The sequence below is a fragment of the Panthera pardus genome, unplaced genomic scaffold, assembly GCF_024362965.1.
Source record: "Panthera pardus isolate Hobbes unplaced genomic scaffold, ASM2436296v1 HiC_scaffold_16, whole genome shotgun sequence".
Lineage (NCBI taxonomy): Eukaryota > Metazoa > Chordata > Mammalia > Carnivora > Felidae > Panthera > Panthera pardus.
This window is the reverse complement of record NW_026526721.1, coordinates 88372695-88386419: the sequence shown is the minus strand read 5'-3', so window position 1 is coordinate 88386419 and position 13725 is coordinate 88372695. Positions and strand designations below refer to the sequence as shown.

Genomic DNA, 13725 nt, shown 5'->3' with positions numbered 1-13725 from the left:
CTCCTTGGTAGACATTACTTTCATAAAGGCATATATGTGGAAAACCTTTTCATTTCAGGGAAGACTGCTTATATAGCTATATATTTGTTCAGAATGATTCTCCCTCCACCCCCCCCCCCCCCATTCTTCAAGGCATTATTGTATCATTTATGTGGGTGTCTGGAAATTTTCTAATTCTTAAGATTTCTGATCATGACCAAATTTCATTCAGGTGCTGCTCCTCTTCAAATAGAAAAGTTTGAATAAAACCTTTATCTTGGTCTGACAGAGAGAAAAAGTGAAGGGAGAGATGTCCCAATTCTCTCAGTTTCCATTAAGTTTAAGCAGAAGCTTTGCCTGTGGAAAAGGAGATATTCTGATGGCAAAGAGACTGAGGAGATTAGGTGGCTTTCACACCACCATGTAGGATGTCATTCACTGAATATCTAGATAACCTGATTTCCAGGTCCACACAGAGGTATATGCTCTGCTCTGTGCAGTCAGTAACAGCGCTGATTTACTCTGGGAACCTTCCCTACATTACAGTTAACTTACAGTGCAAGTGATTTGCACTTTAATGGAGTTGCAAAGTCTGTGAACTTCATTTCTATGCATTCCATTCCCATTGCCTATAGCTTGCATTTAATGTCAAGTCAGTGTAGACATTGTTAATGTCTTCCTGTGTCATTTCCCCCCTCTTAAATGCACTTATAGGATTGAAGAATTTTCATGATATTACCTTTGGCTTTAAAGTATGAAAATTTTAGTAAATAGAGAAAATAATGTAAATACAAATTAAAATTACCAGAAATCCCATTTCCCAAAGAAAACCACTGTTAGTATTTTGGCATATGGCCTTCCCCCACATCGTGGCAAAATAGAAAAAAAAAATGCTATTTAGAGGAGCAGTGACTACAGAAACTTCTGCATTTTAGAGGAGTAGTGTAAGTCATCTCCGGTAAGGTTGATAATTTGTTTATTTGTTTGTTTGTTTGTTTATCTAGGCCAGCAATAGTTTGGGAATAATTCTGGATCAGGACAATAGAACCCAAAAAGTCCTGCATTCGAAAAGCCAAATTTAAGACTTGATGCATACCTCAAAAAGTAGGTCCACAAACAATTCGCAAGAAGTAAAAATTAGCACTCTGTGCAAAGGACAGAAAAGGAGAAATAGTAATTCATTCAAATTACAGTCTTGTGTCTATTTAGATACAATATGCTACAGCTCTGTTTATTGTCTTGCCCATTCAGGCTATAACAATGTTACTGCTTTTTGGCTTTGCATATTGATATACAGTGTTTTTCATTGTGATCAAGAACTGAGGAGGGAAAAAGGAGAGAGATTTAGTGAGCTATGACACAATTAAGATTTTACGTTGCAATGTCTCTTTGGTTTGTTGTGTTTTGTCAAAGATGTGTCTGGTCTCTATTGTTTTTATTATTTCCAGCTGTCCTAATTATTTTTCTCATTTGATTTTAATTCAGCTTTCGAAGAGGAGCTGGCTTGCCAGGTGGTTATCATTTTTTCTAAACTCTTTCAGCTCTAATGAAAAAAGATGTCCAAAAAAGTCGTTATTTCAGCATTTACGTGTAACATGTTTATGACCCCATTGATGAGGGAGTCACGTGTTCCTAATGCTGATTCCTATGTTGACACTGACACCCAGACCCTGGGAGAGAAGAAAAAGGCACAACCTTTCAGAATATGTGTGTATTTGTTCTTAAAAGGGAAGAAAAACCAAAACAAAACATAGTGTGTTCTTGATTGGGAATAAAATGTTGACGTAAGACAAATGTTGTATATGAATACCCTTAAAAAATAATCCTAACTAACATTTATTGCTTGCTAATACTTTTAGTTTTCATAAGCTAGGTTTTCTTTGGGTTACATGTTAACCAACCTATTAAAACTCATGAAAAAGGGAATAAAAGACTTGATCTAGAGGTAAAGGGGTCTATGAAGTCAAGTTCAGCTCCATGGAGTGGAATGGGTGTCAATTAGTCACTTACCTTTGGGAAATGAAACAAATAAATGGTTATTTTTCATTTATATTAAGTAACAGGACAGTTAAAAGCCACCAGGCAGTTTTCCTTTGGAAAACTTGGCTGTATGAACCTTCTCCCCAGACTTGCCTCATTGGAGGAAGGCAGCTGGGTGACTGCAGTTTCTCGTCTTCCAGGTGCTTCCATGCCCCATCACCCACTGTCCTTCATCATCTTCCTCGGGCCACTCTTTCTCAATCTAGGTCACTTCCACCTTTCATGCCTCCTTCAAGTGATTTCCAAAGCTGATTGCTCAACGGTGTGTGCATATCCTCAGGAGACGCAAGTGTTACTACTTGGAAAGCCAGCCCGTGCCCTCTCTTTGTGTGCTCAAACATTTCACAGGGTAGTGAGCAAGCCCAGAGAGGGCAGGCTCTGCAGGTCGTGTCCACACTGCTTCCTTTAAACTACTAAGATGTGTCTAAGATCTATGCCTGGTGCGTGAAAGAGCTAATCCTATTCCACAGTGCTGTCTGCCTGCCTGCCTTCCTTCCTTCCTTTCTTTCTTTCTTTCTTTCTTTCTTTCTTTTTTAAATTTTTAATGTTTATTTTTGAGAGAGAGAAAGGGCATGCACAAGTGAATGGGGAAGGAGCAGAGAGAGAGAGAGAGGGAGACACAGAATCTGAAGCAGGCTCCAGGCTCTGAGCTGTCAGCTCAGATGGGGACTCGAACTCATGAACTGCTAAATCATGACCTGAGCCAAAGTCGGACGCTTAACCAACAGAGCCACCCAGGCACCCCTGTCTGTCTGCCTTTCTTAATGCATACATATTAAAATGACTTGGCAAGAGGGACTGTTGTGAAGGTGGGGGCCCCTGAGCCTCCGTGTCCTTCTTTGTAGATGGGGATTCCGATCAATGGGGTGGATGTGAAGATTCAGTGTGTATGTGAAAGTGCCAGTTACTGAGTAAGTGTCAATAACTATGAGTTCCTTTTCCTTCCTCCCTCTGATAAGTATTCCAACCCCCAGTTATTTCTCCAGGGCAAGTGAGTGGAAAGTAGGTGTGGAGTCTTTATGTGTCACAGTGTCACTACCCCCATGCCCTGCTGCATAAGGTCCTTGCTAGACTCATCATTGATATGGAAGTCATATTAGAAAATAACTTGAGAAAGTAACAGTTTTCTAAGAATGCTTGGCCTACACTGGCCATTTTATCCTTTAGAAAAAGAACCCTAAAGCTAGAATTATGGACGTGACCCTTTTCCTCTCTTTGAGAAATAGGATAGTTTCTGGAAGAAGCAGCACAGAGCATAAAAACTGCCCTGGACCCAGAATTGTGAAATGTATTTTAGAACTGGTCTGGACCCAGCTTTCAATATGTGCCGCCTTGGTCTGTTCTCTTCATACGCAAAACTATCCAGAGATAGCCCAGCCATGCGCATCCTGGGGCACCTGCTTCCTGCCGATCACAGCCTGGTGCAGGCCGTTCCCTGCGGGAGCCGTGGCCAGAGCCAGCTTCAGTTGCTCCCTTTGCTCTGTTCTGACTAAGAATGGCTCCATCCTCATTTACAGAACCTCTTCCTAACCCCAGGCCCGAGAATCCTGCCTGCCCTTCCTCAGCGAGCAGCCACAGAGTCGTTGGGAGAAAACTCAGAGGTGGCTGGTTGTTTCCTGATATTCTGCATTTATAGGAGAGCTTCGGTCCTCCCCACACTGAATAGCAAGCATCTTGAAAACCCTATCTCCCAGGCTCCCCTGCTCATATCATTTGGAAGCAAGGGATTCTTCGCCAAAATCTCCAGGTTCCTAGCTCTGCCATCCAGGAATGACTTTCAGGGAGTATTTCTTTAGCACAGCCCAGATGGAAATGGTTGTCTACTCCTGAATTTACACAAAAAGATAATTCTGTACTCCCTTGTGATTACTAAAATAATTTTTTAAAAGTGTACTTACAGCTGTTTCAGGCCCCTGTATGTGATAATCGTGCAAAGGCCCTTGTGAATAGAAGTAGAGTGTACTTATTTGATAATCACCTGGAGAAACTTTCCCACCCACCTTGTCATCCTTCCATGTCTGCTTACCTCTTGCTCATCTTCAGGCGTCAATTCTAACGCCCCGTTCCTCAGGGAGGACTTCCCTGACCCCCTGGACCAGGTTTACTTTTGCAGCAATTACCTTAATTAATATTAAAGACTTATTTGTGTCAAAGAAGCAGAAACAAGGCTCCAGAATCATACACCTAATGTTAGAATCTTGGCTCTGTCTCTTACTCGCTTTGTGGCCCTGGGCAACTTATTGAGCTTTTCTGTCTCTGTCTTAGGCTGCTTGGGCTGCTGTAGCAGAATACCACAGACTGGGCGGCTTACAAACAACAAACATTTATTGCTAGTAGCTCTGGAGGCTGCAAGTGCAAGATCAGGGTCTGGCATGGTGAGGTTTAGGGGAGGGCTCTCCCCTGGGTGGCACATTGCCCACTTCTGGCTGTGTCCTTCCAGGGTGGAAGGAGCAAGGGAGCTCTCTGGGGTCTCTTTTATAAGGGCACTAATCCCCTTTCTGAAGACTCCACCTTCATGATCGAATCCCAAAGCCTCCACCTCCTAATACCATCCACTGGGAGTTAGGATTTGAACATGTGAATTTTGAGGGAGAAACAAGCATTCAGTCTATAGCAACGGTCATTTCTCTATGCAGTGGTGATTCCCTATTATATGTCATAGAAGACCAAACTCTCCAGCCTGGCTCAAATCCCAGACAAATAGTTAAATAAAGGATGATATGAGTTTAATTTTAAAAAATGTTCATTTACCAGTAGGGATAGTTTTTTCTTTTAAAGAATTTGGCATTATGAATGTACGATGGCCTGAATTCTCACTGGACATTCTCTTTCTTTTTTCTACTCATATTAATGAGCAACACTTCATTATTTAAAAAAAAATTTTTTTAATGTTTATTTATTTTTGAGAGAGAGAGAGAGCACGAGCGAGCATGAGTGGGGGTGGGGCAGAGAGAAAGAGGGAGACTGAAGCAGGCCCTAGACTCTGAGCTGTCAGCATAGAGCCTGACATGGGGCTTGAACTCACAGAGCCGTGAGATCATGACCTGAGCTGAAGTCAGACACTTAACCAGCTGAGTCACCCAGGCGCCCCCAAGCAACACTGTAATTTTTGCCGTATTTTCCTCCTATTTGTTTTGTGTGCCAGGTTTTACCTTCTACACTTCTGGAAATTAACTTTGTTATTAGCTATTACCTTCTTTAGTTAGGTTTCCAGGCCTTTTAAAATAGAATTGTTTCTGCTTTCCTTTTTCCTTTTCTGGACTCCTGTTGCTCTTCCTGGTAAGAGCTCGTGAGCCCAATATACCATCTGCCCCCTCCTTCTATTTTAGCTAGCACAAATCTTTTATAGACTCCCAGCCTCAACATGTTAGAGTTGAATGGGACCTTCAGGAATCAAGGCCGGCCCCATCATTCTGTAAATGAGAAAATTTACAGAGCCTCAAAAAGGGAAGCAATTAGCCACCAAGTGGAGCTAGTTAGGGGAGAGGCTCCTCATCACAGCACTGGACACTACCCCCCCCCCCCCCCCCCCCCCCCCCCCCCCCCCCCCGCAGCACAGGGCTGCAATAGGCTATAAACCCATTGCTGTGCATGGACATCATTCAACCTTTTCAATTTCTTTACCACATCATGAACTCTCTTCTACTAGACACCATTAACATTTCCTTTAAGAAATCTGAGACCAGCCCAACCGGGTTTTCCTGCTTTCCTTGTCTTCTTTTCCTTTACTTAGGGAATGTGTTCAGGGTGCTCTTTGGGTCTGATGTGGGTCCGTAGACCCGAATTGTTTGGTAAAGTCAGGCTGATACTCAGCTAGAAAATAACCAAAGCATGTTGCACACTGTTCTGCTCAGATAGTTAGCAATGATGCCCCAAATTCCCAGGCTGGACAGAAACACTGAGATCCAACAGTTGGCCTTTCTGGATTGAATTTCAGATAGTCCTTCCCTGGGCCATTCTCTCAAGGATTGCTTTGACAGTTAAGTGAGAGAAGAAAAGGGACAACATTACTGATTTTAAACAGAAGATAGATCAAAAGCATCATATATTTTAGCAGACCAATTCACACAAATGGAGTAGGTTTGCAAATAGAATTAACTAATTGAAGTGGATATGAGACATTTATGAACTTTGTATCAGAGCATGCTATGGTATAAAAGATGAGCCTACTTTTCAGGGAAGTTACATATTTCAGCCTTGAGAAGGGTTATCCATCCCCTCCCCTCCCCCACCAGGACCACGCAGTGGCTGATTCAGAAGGGGCAGGTGATCCTTAGCTTACTACACAATGTACAAAGAAGACATCACATTTATTAATCAACTGAAAATAATCGCTCATAACATGCCATTAAAAAAAAACAAAAACAAATGAAACACCAAAGAAGAAGAGAACTTTGTGTTCAAAGCAGAAGATATTGTACAAGTCATAGATTGCTAAATTTATGCAGTAGCCATTTTTAAAAATTATCTAAATGTCACAACACAAACACTATGTCACAGCAGAAAATAATCTTTTCCCCATGCAAAGCATGGCGTCATCTCTAAAGTTCCCTGCTATTAGAGGCACTTGCCAATGTTGTGGGCCAATTAAAAACTTTGGGCACATTGATCGTAACACTATACTTTTTTGTTTGTTTTTATTTGCTTTAGTTATAATAAAGCAGAATTAAGTGACAGTTGTGCCAATACAAGCAGATTAATCAATAGCTGTGTGCTCATTAGCTGCGGTTAGGAAGCTTCTAGTAACGGTGACTGTTGTCTCTCCGACTTCTATTCCACCCCTTCTTTCTGTTGTGGAGCAAACCTCTGATTATACATGATGCTATGCATCGCAAAAGAAGCGTGGTACTATTTAAATATTATAAATAATATATAAATTAAAATTTTTAAATATTCATTTTTGAGAGATGGAGAGTGACCGGGGGAGGGGCAGAGAGAGGAGACACAGGATCCGAAGCAGGCTCCAGGCTCTGAGCTGTCAGCACAGAGCCCAACGCGGGGCTTGAACCCACGAACCGTGAGATCTGAGGCAAAGTCGGACACTCAACTGACTGAGCCACCCAGGTGCCCCAATAATAAATAATATTATTTGTGCCTTATAGAATATGTGTAGTTTCAAAGATAAGTATTCTTGAAGTATAAAACAGCACTACAGTTTTGCTACAGCAGAGTGAGAGGGGAAACGTAAGTTTGATGTACGATGCCAGATGCCAAGGGGCAAAATTCCAAGCTCTCTTATAATCCAATTGACACATACAATATTTATTACAGAGCAGTGGGAGTTCATTATTTCATCAATAGGCTGAGAGATAGGAAGATTTGTTTTTCTTTTTGGGTGAACGACTGTTTACAATAACAGAATTCTGTATCAGGTGTGGATCAACCCTTTCTTTTTATAATTCCAGTTAGTGAAATAAACAAGGTGCCAGAACAAGGTGATGAACAGTGTGGCACGAGCATGCCCTTTAAATGGCTTCCAACAGTGGTTTAGCTAGTTGAGACTATAACGCAAACATTAAAAAGGCTACCTTTGTCAGATTTCTTGTTCTTACGTGGCCAGAATTTACAGCAATGGGAAAGGAAAATTAGGGCAGCTAAAAGGGGTGGTCAATTGCTTTTTTTTTTAAGTAGTTTTTTTTTAAGCTTATTTATTTTGAGAGAGAGAGAGAGAGAGAGAGAGAGAGAGCAAGTGCAAACAGGGGAGGAGCAGAGAAAAGGAGAGAGAGAATCCCAAGCAGCCTCTGCACTGTCAGCGCAGAGCCCGATGCAGAGCCTGAACCCACAAACCATGAGATTGTGACCCGAGCTGAAGTCAAGAACCAAATGCTGAACTGACTGAGCCATCCAGGCACCCCTTTTCAGAGTAGTTTTTAACACTTTTTTCCGTATTACCCGAATAATTTATACTTGACTAGCTGCAACCTTGCCTCCTCCAACGGAAGTAATGTGTACAAATTCAGTGATGCTCTTGTACCTTCAGGATCTCCCGGTAAGCAGGGGTGGTATTTGACATATCTAACTAGTAGGATAGAGATTCTGACCAATTGGATTGGACCCTGGCTGGGATGCTTTGTCTGCAGGCTGAAGGTAAGGCCTGCCAGATGGCTTCTGTTGAGATAATTTGGGATTTGTGGGGGACTATCCATGGCTAATGGTTTGGAGTATTCATCTCTGGGCCCTCCCACTTTGTGGGAGATGTTTAGATAATTCAGATCTGTGGATTACTCCAAGGTTGCATATCCATTCCTGTATATGTTTTTGTTGTGGGTTTAAAAAGCATGGGCAGCATGGCATGTTGGTAAGAGTTTTGGATTAAATGACCAAAAAAATCTGTATTAATGTAATGTCCCAACTCTGCTACTTAACCAACTGCATGAACACAGATAATACACATGATCTCATGCTTACCTATAGAATGAGGGTACTGGACGAAAACTCCCATCTGTTCCATAGTTCATTTAGACTTAACACTCATGCCTGCTCACAGACCATTAATACAAAAAACAAAACAAAACAAAAAAACCTTGCAGCTTTCTGAATTGTGGAAGTGCATAGTCTCCTCTCAGTGGAAATTTGCAACTGTAATGCATCTTTGCCCCAGAGATGTGACTTTCTCCTACCTTCACGAGGTCCGTATTTTTGGTAGTTGAGTACTATGAAATGAAAAAATGCTGTCGGTGCAGGTACTTAGTGTTCTATTCTGTCTTACAGTCTTCAATATCATGTCACATGAAATTGGCATGGTTTCTTAAATGGAAAACATTGCATACCTGGGCTCCAGTCTATACCTCCGAAGGAGAAATGTCACCCCCTGCGGGAAGTTTGGAAGCCACTATGGTGGAGCGAGTTATCTGCTTTATGTGCTGCCAGTCTCACTCTGCAGATTGTAAAAGAGGAATAAGTAGACTAATTTTGTCACTTTCCATGCATCTCTTTCATTACTACAAGGAGGGGTGAGCAAAGACTTCCATTAATGCCTCTGGCTCAGCTGCCGTGCTGGCCATCAATAATCCTCTACCCTGCCCCTTCCTGCCACTGCATTTTATTGAAGGTTAAAAATATCTATTTCCTAAAAATTGTGGCAAGAAGGAAGCATTGTTCCCGCCTTCCTCACATGTGGGTAGGTAGACAGGGTTTGCTTGCCAAATCCAAATCTTTGTGTGGGGTAAATTACTCCTTACGCTGATCATAAAATAAGCATCTGACATTTCCTGCAAATGCTCTATTTCTTCCTACAGAATTAACCTGCCAAAAATATTGTGTTTACAATCTAAATATTTGGATTATAAGCCAAAAGGGTGGGGGAGTCTGTCGTCCTCCATATTTTGCACCGTGATGTGTCCAATAAATGTTAATTATGATAATAATAAATAATCAAAAAATAACATGTTGAGGGGGGAAGTGTGAGGAGTCAGGAACGGTAAATTGCATTAGTTATGAGAATTGTTAACAGGGAAAAATATGAAAAGATGCTGCCTCACTGCCTATCCTGCTGCAGACATTTTCCTAATTTTAGGATCTAGAGACACATGGGAATGTCGTGCAAACTGACTCAAGTGCTCAGGCTGGAATGACAGTCAGAAGGTGTGATGTTTCCTAACGGGCGTTGTGTTTGGTCCAGGGGCAGGTTGAAATCTCAGAGCACCATCCCTGGAATCGGAAGACTTGTGTTCAGATCTGTGCTCCAACAATTCCAAGTGACTTTTCCAAGCCCCTGTCCCTATATCACCACAGGGCTAGTGAAGGTCTTGTCAGGGCTTTTCTGAGTGTTCGATGAGATCGTGCACGAAAGCACTGGTGCACACTGGACACAGTAAATACTCAAGAAGTGTAACTGTGATGGTGATGATCCCTGGAATCTCCTTCCTTTAATTGGCGGCTGCCCTGGGCCCGACCCAGTGCTCAGGACACAATGCCCTGGGCATGCCTTCTGTCGCGCTTTCCCTCCTGCAGAGGGATGCCTGCTTCTGGCCTGGACCATATGTCTCTTTTTTGGAGATAGCATCAGTTTCAAATATTCTGACCTGTTGTCTCCACAAATCAGTAAAATAACTGAGACATTGCAGTAACTGATAAATAGTAACTGGATGTCTTTGAGCAGTAATACAATAAAAATAGATACGACGCAGAAATTGAGTCACTGGCTGAAGGAATTCAGGGATTGATGAGGACACGTGTGCATGCTAGCCCATATTCAGTTCACTTATGTGTATGTGTGTGCTGTTTCTTCGTTGTAAAGTTGGGAGAATATCATGCTTCTAAAATCCTGTCGGTTGGGGCTGATGCAAAGGTGACAGAGTGCCATGGTGGGAGGAGAAGGACACGGTGAATTTCCCAAGTACTACTGAAAGTAGTTAGGCCATTTAAAATGAATTCAAAAGAGTGTCAGAGGGTCAGAAGTATTTCCTTTAAAATTTCTATTTTATTTTCACATTAAAATAAATAACGGATGGCCAAAATTCAGTTGGATAAGACATTTTGTAAGAAATCATAAAATCATATCAGATTTAATTTCAGAAACTGTGTCTAGAGTTTTGATTTGAAATTATGGTTAACATAATTGTTCTATGATAATCAAAATTCATGGAGCAGAAGACTTTGTCAATACCAAAGACGTCCAAAGGAAGGTGCAATGTATTTATTTCTGAAATGATGGCCACAGAGCATACATGAGTCATGTTCAAAAGAAGGATAATGGAGCTGCATTCACAAGCCTGTGACTAATTGCAAAAAGCCTTGGAAAGCTGCTTAAAATTCTTTGCTTTGTTGATAGTGGTTTTTTTTTTTTCATTTAAAAATTATCCCATTTGCAAAACTGTCCCAGGGCACATGCTCAAATTATAATTGTTATTATTTTAAATGATTATCTATTTTGAGAGACAGAGTGTGTGTAAGTGAGTGGGGGAGGGGCAGGGGAGAGGGAGAGAGAGAATCCCAAGTAGGCTGCATGCTCAGTGCAGAGCCTGACATGGGGTTTGATCCCACGGCCATGGGATCATGACCTTAGCCAAAATAAGAGTTGGACGTTTGACTGAGCCACCCAGGTGCTCCTCAAATTATTTAATACATCATTTATATGGCAAATGACCTAGAGTAGCAACTAAATAATATTACGAGCAAATCCTCACTGTAGTATCAACCCACTGCACAAGATTAACTAGAATAAACAGAAGATGCTGAACCTGGAGATCTCCTTGGCTTTGTGTTCATACATGGTGATAAAGGTCAGGTATACTCAGGATTTTGAATTATGACACCCCTCTCAGGGTGGAGATAGAAATTTCACTAATAATGATTGAAAGTAATGATCTTCGCGGGTGCCCGGGTGTCTCAGCTGGTTAAGCATCTGACTTCGGCTCAGGCCATGATATCACAGCTTGTGAGTTTGAGCCCTGCGTCAGGCTCTGTGCTGATAGCTCAGAGCTTGGAGCCTGTTTCAGATTCTTTGTCTCCCTCTCTCTCTGCCTCTCCCTTGCTTGCACTCTGTCTCTCCCTCTGTCAAAAATAAATTAAAACAACATACAAAAAAAAAAAAGAGTAACCATTTTCAGTAGTAACAGAAGGGACTGGCTGGTCTATACATATGTGGTTGTGATTTGGAATCCTGTGAAGGTAGCCAGAGTGCTTTCTTTGGGTGTGTTCATAGTGTAGGACCATGGCATCTGGTAGCTTAACCCACGCTGCCTGCATTTCATCATCCGAAGAACTGTTGTGTTGATAGGAATGTGGCGGGCAGAGGACTGAGAAGGCGGAGACAGGGCTGGTTGCAATGTGAACATTTGGGGGTGTGGGCCGCGTTAGACTGTGGCTGTGTGCAGAACCAACAGGTAAGATACTCTGACTAGTTCCCCTTGTTGTGATTTCATGTTTAAAAATTTTTTTTTAACATTTATTCATTTTTGAGAGACAGAGAGAGACAGAGCATGAGTGGAGAAGGGGCAGAGAGAGGGAGACAGAGAATCCGAAGTAGGCTCCAGGCTCTGAGCTGTCAGCACAGAGCCCGATGTGCGGCTCGAACTCACAAACTGTGAGATCATGACCTAAGCCGAAGTCAGACGCTTAATGGATGCTTAACCCAGGCGCCCCATGTGATTTCATGTTTGACAAGCACTTCCTGACTATAAAAAAGTTGCCTATTTAGGTTTTCAAACAGGAGAATCTGTACCAACAACCAATATTTGGCATGTCTAATTGTCTTGGCAGTTATAGTTCTCAATGTAAACTCATTAACTGCCTAGGTGAGGGAGAGAATGAAGTGACTTATTCTGTGCCAAGGAGAAGCAGAGTGAAAAAGAGGCTTTAGAGGGCTTTGGAATCCCAGGCTTGTTCTATCATGGACCCATATGTACTTCCATTGGCCTCTAGAAGCCTGACAAAGCATAGATACATCTTACATCGTCTGGCTTCTTGTTGTGCACTTATGTAAGTAGATGAGCTTGTGCATGTGTGCATGCTGGGAGAGAATCCCCCACCCCTTCTCTCCAGCAGTTGCCCCTTCTCTTCAGGTCTTTTGAAGCAGGCCTAGGCTCCATGGATGGAATACCGTGCAAAAAGTGGCCTATTAAGCCAAGGAGTGGGTCATAGAGTCCAAAGCATGCTTCAAGCATCAATCACTGTGTTCACTTTATGCTGTGATCTAATTCCTGGAAGACCTGGCATCTTCCAGGGGGATTGATTGTAGATCCTAGTTATATTCTTTTATTTTTATTTATTTATTTTTTAAAGGTTTTTATTTATTTATTTAGAGAGAGCACACGAGTTGGGGATAGGTCAGAAAGAGAGAGGGGGAGAGAGAATTTTAAGCAGGTTCTGTGCTGTCAGCACAGAGCCCTATGTGGGCTCAAACTCACAAACTGTGAGTTAGTGACCTGAGCTGAAATCAAGAGGTAGATGCTTAACTGACTAAGCTATCTAGGCACCCCTAGTTATATTCTTTTAACACAATTACTTACTTATGAGGACAAAATCTATTTTCTTACTGGAACAAAAAGCTATAAACCGAATAAAACCAAAGCCTCCATAGCCACTGCCATTTTAGATCCCAGATCTACAGATTTTGGAGAGTTATTGAACCATAGGCTTTCTAGTTAGAAAGGACCTTTCTAGTTAAAAGGGACCCTTAAAAGGGGCGCTCTACTTCAAATGAGAACAAAAAGAAACACATTTATATCACAACCCAGTTTATACACACATGTATACAGACACATGTACACACACATGTAACTGAAATAAAAACTTAAGGTAGTAACAGTTTGCTTACCACATGGCGTGTGTGCGGATGTTTTCTAATCTATTTTATGAAAAATATTCCTGGCCACTAACCCTCTAAATTGGTTTTACAATCGGTAATGGAGTATGTGTTTATGTGCGCGGGCGAGTGTGTGTGCGTGTGACTTTGCTGCGTTCAACCCTTATCCTCTGCTTGAGTCCCATCTCTTAATTCTTTTCTTCTCCCAATTGTAGGAGCAGTGACCTGATGGGAGTTATCTAGCTTATCTGTCATGGAACTGGGGTGTTATGATGACTCATGCGGGACAAACATTAAGGAAGGAAGGAAGGAAGGAAGGAAGGAAGGAAGGAAGGAAGGAAGGCTGGCATGAAAACAGAGAAATGGAGTCAGTGCCCGAGGGCAGAAACTGGTGTGGTCGGCAGTCACGCAGCCTCGGGCAGAGCGAGGAAGAATGTTTTCAGCATCCTCAGAGGTCT

General features: G+C 42.1%; 1 long non-coding RNA gene across 2 annotated transcripts in view; it reads left to right on the top strand.

Annotated features, from left to right (window-relative positions):
* The window catches only part of LOC109275154 (uncharacterized), an 81166-nt gene extending 67576 nt beyond the window's left edge, over window positions 1-13590 (top strand). For both annotated transcript variants that reach the window (XR_002083992.2, XR_008422509.1), the window contains one exon: window positions 13483-13590. This is a non-coding gene — a long non-coding RNA (uncharacterized LOC109275154). The remainder of the gene's footprint in view (window positions 1-13482) is intronic.
* Window positions 13591-13725: the final 135 nt, after the last annotated feature.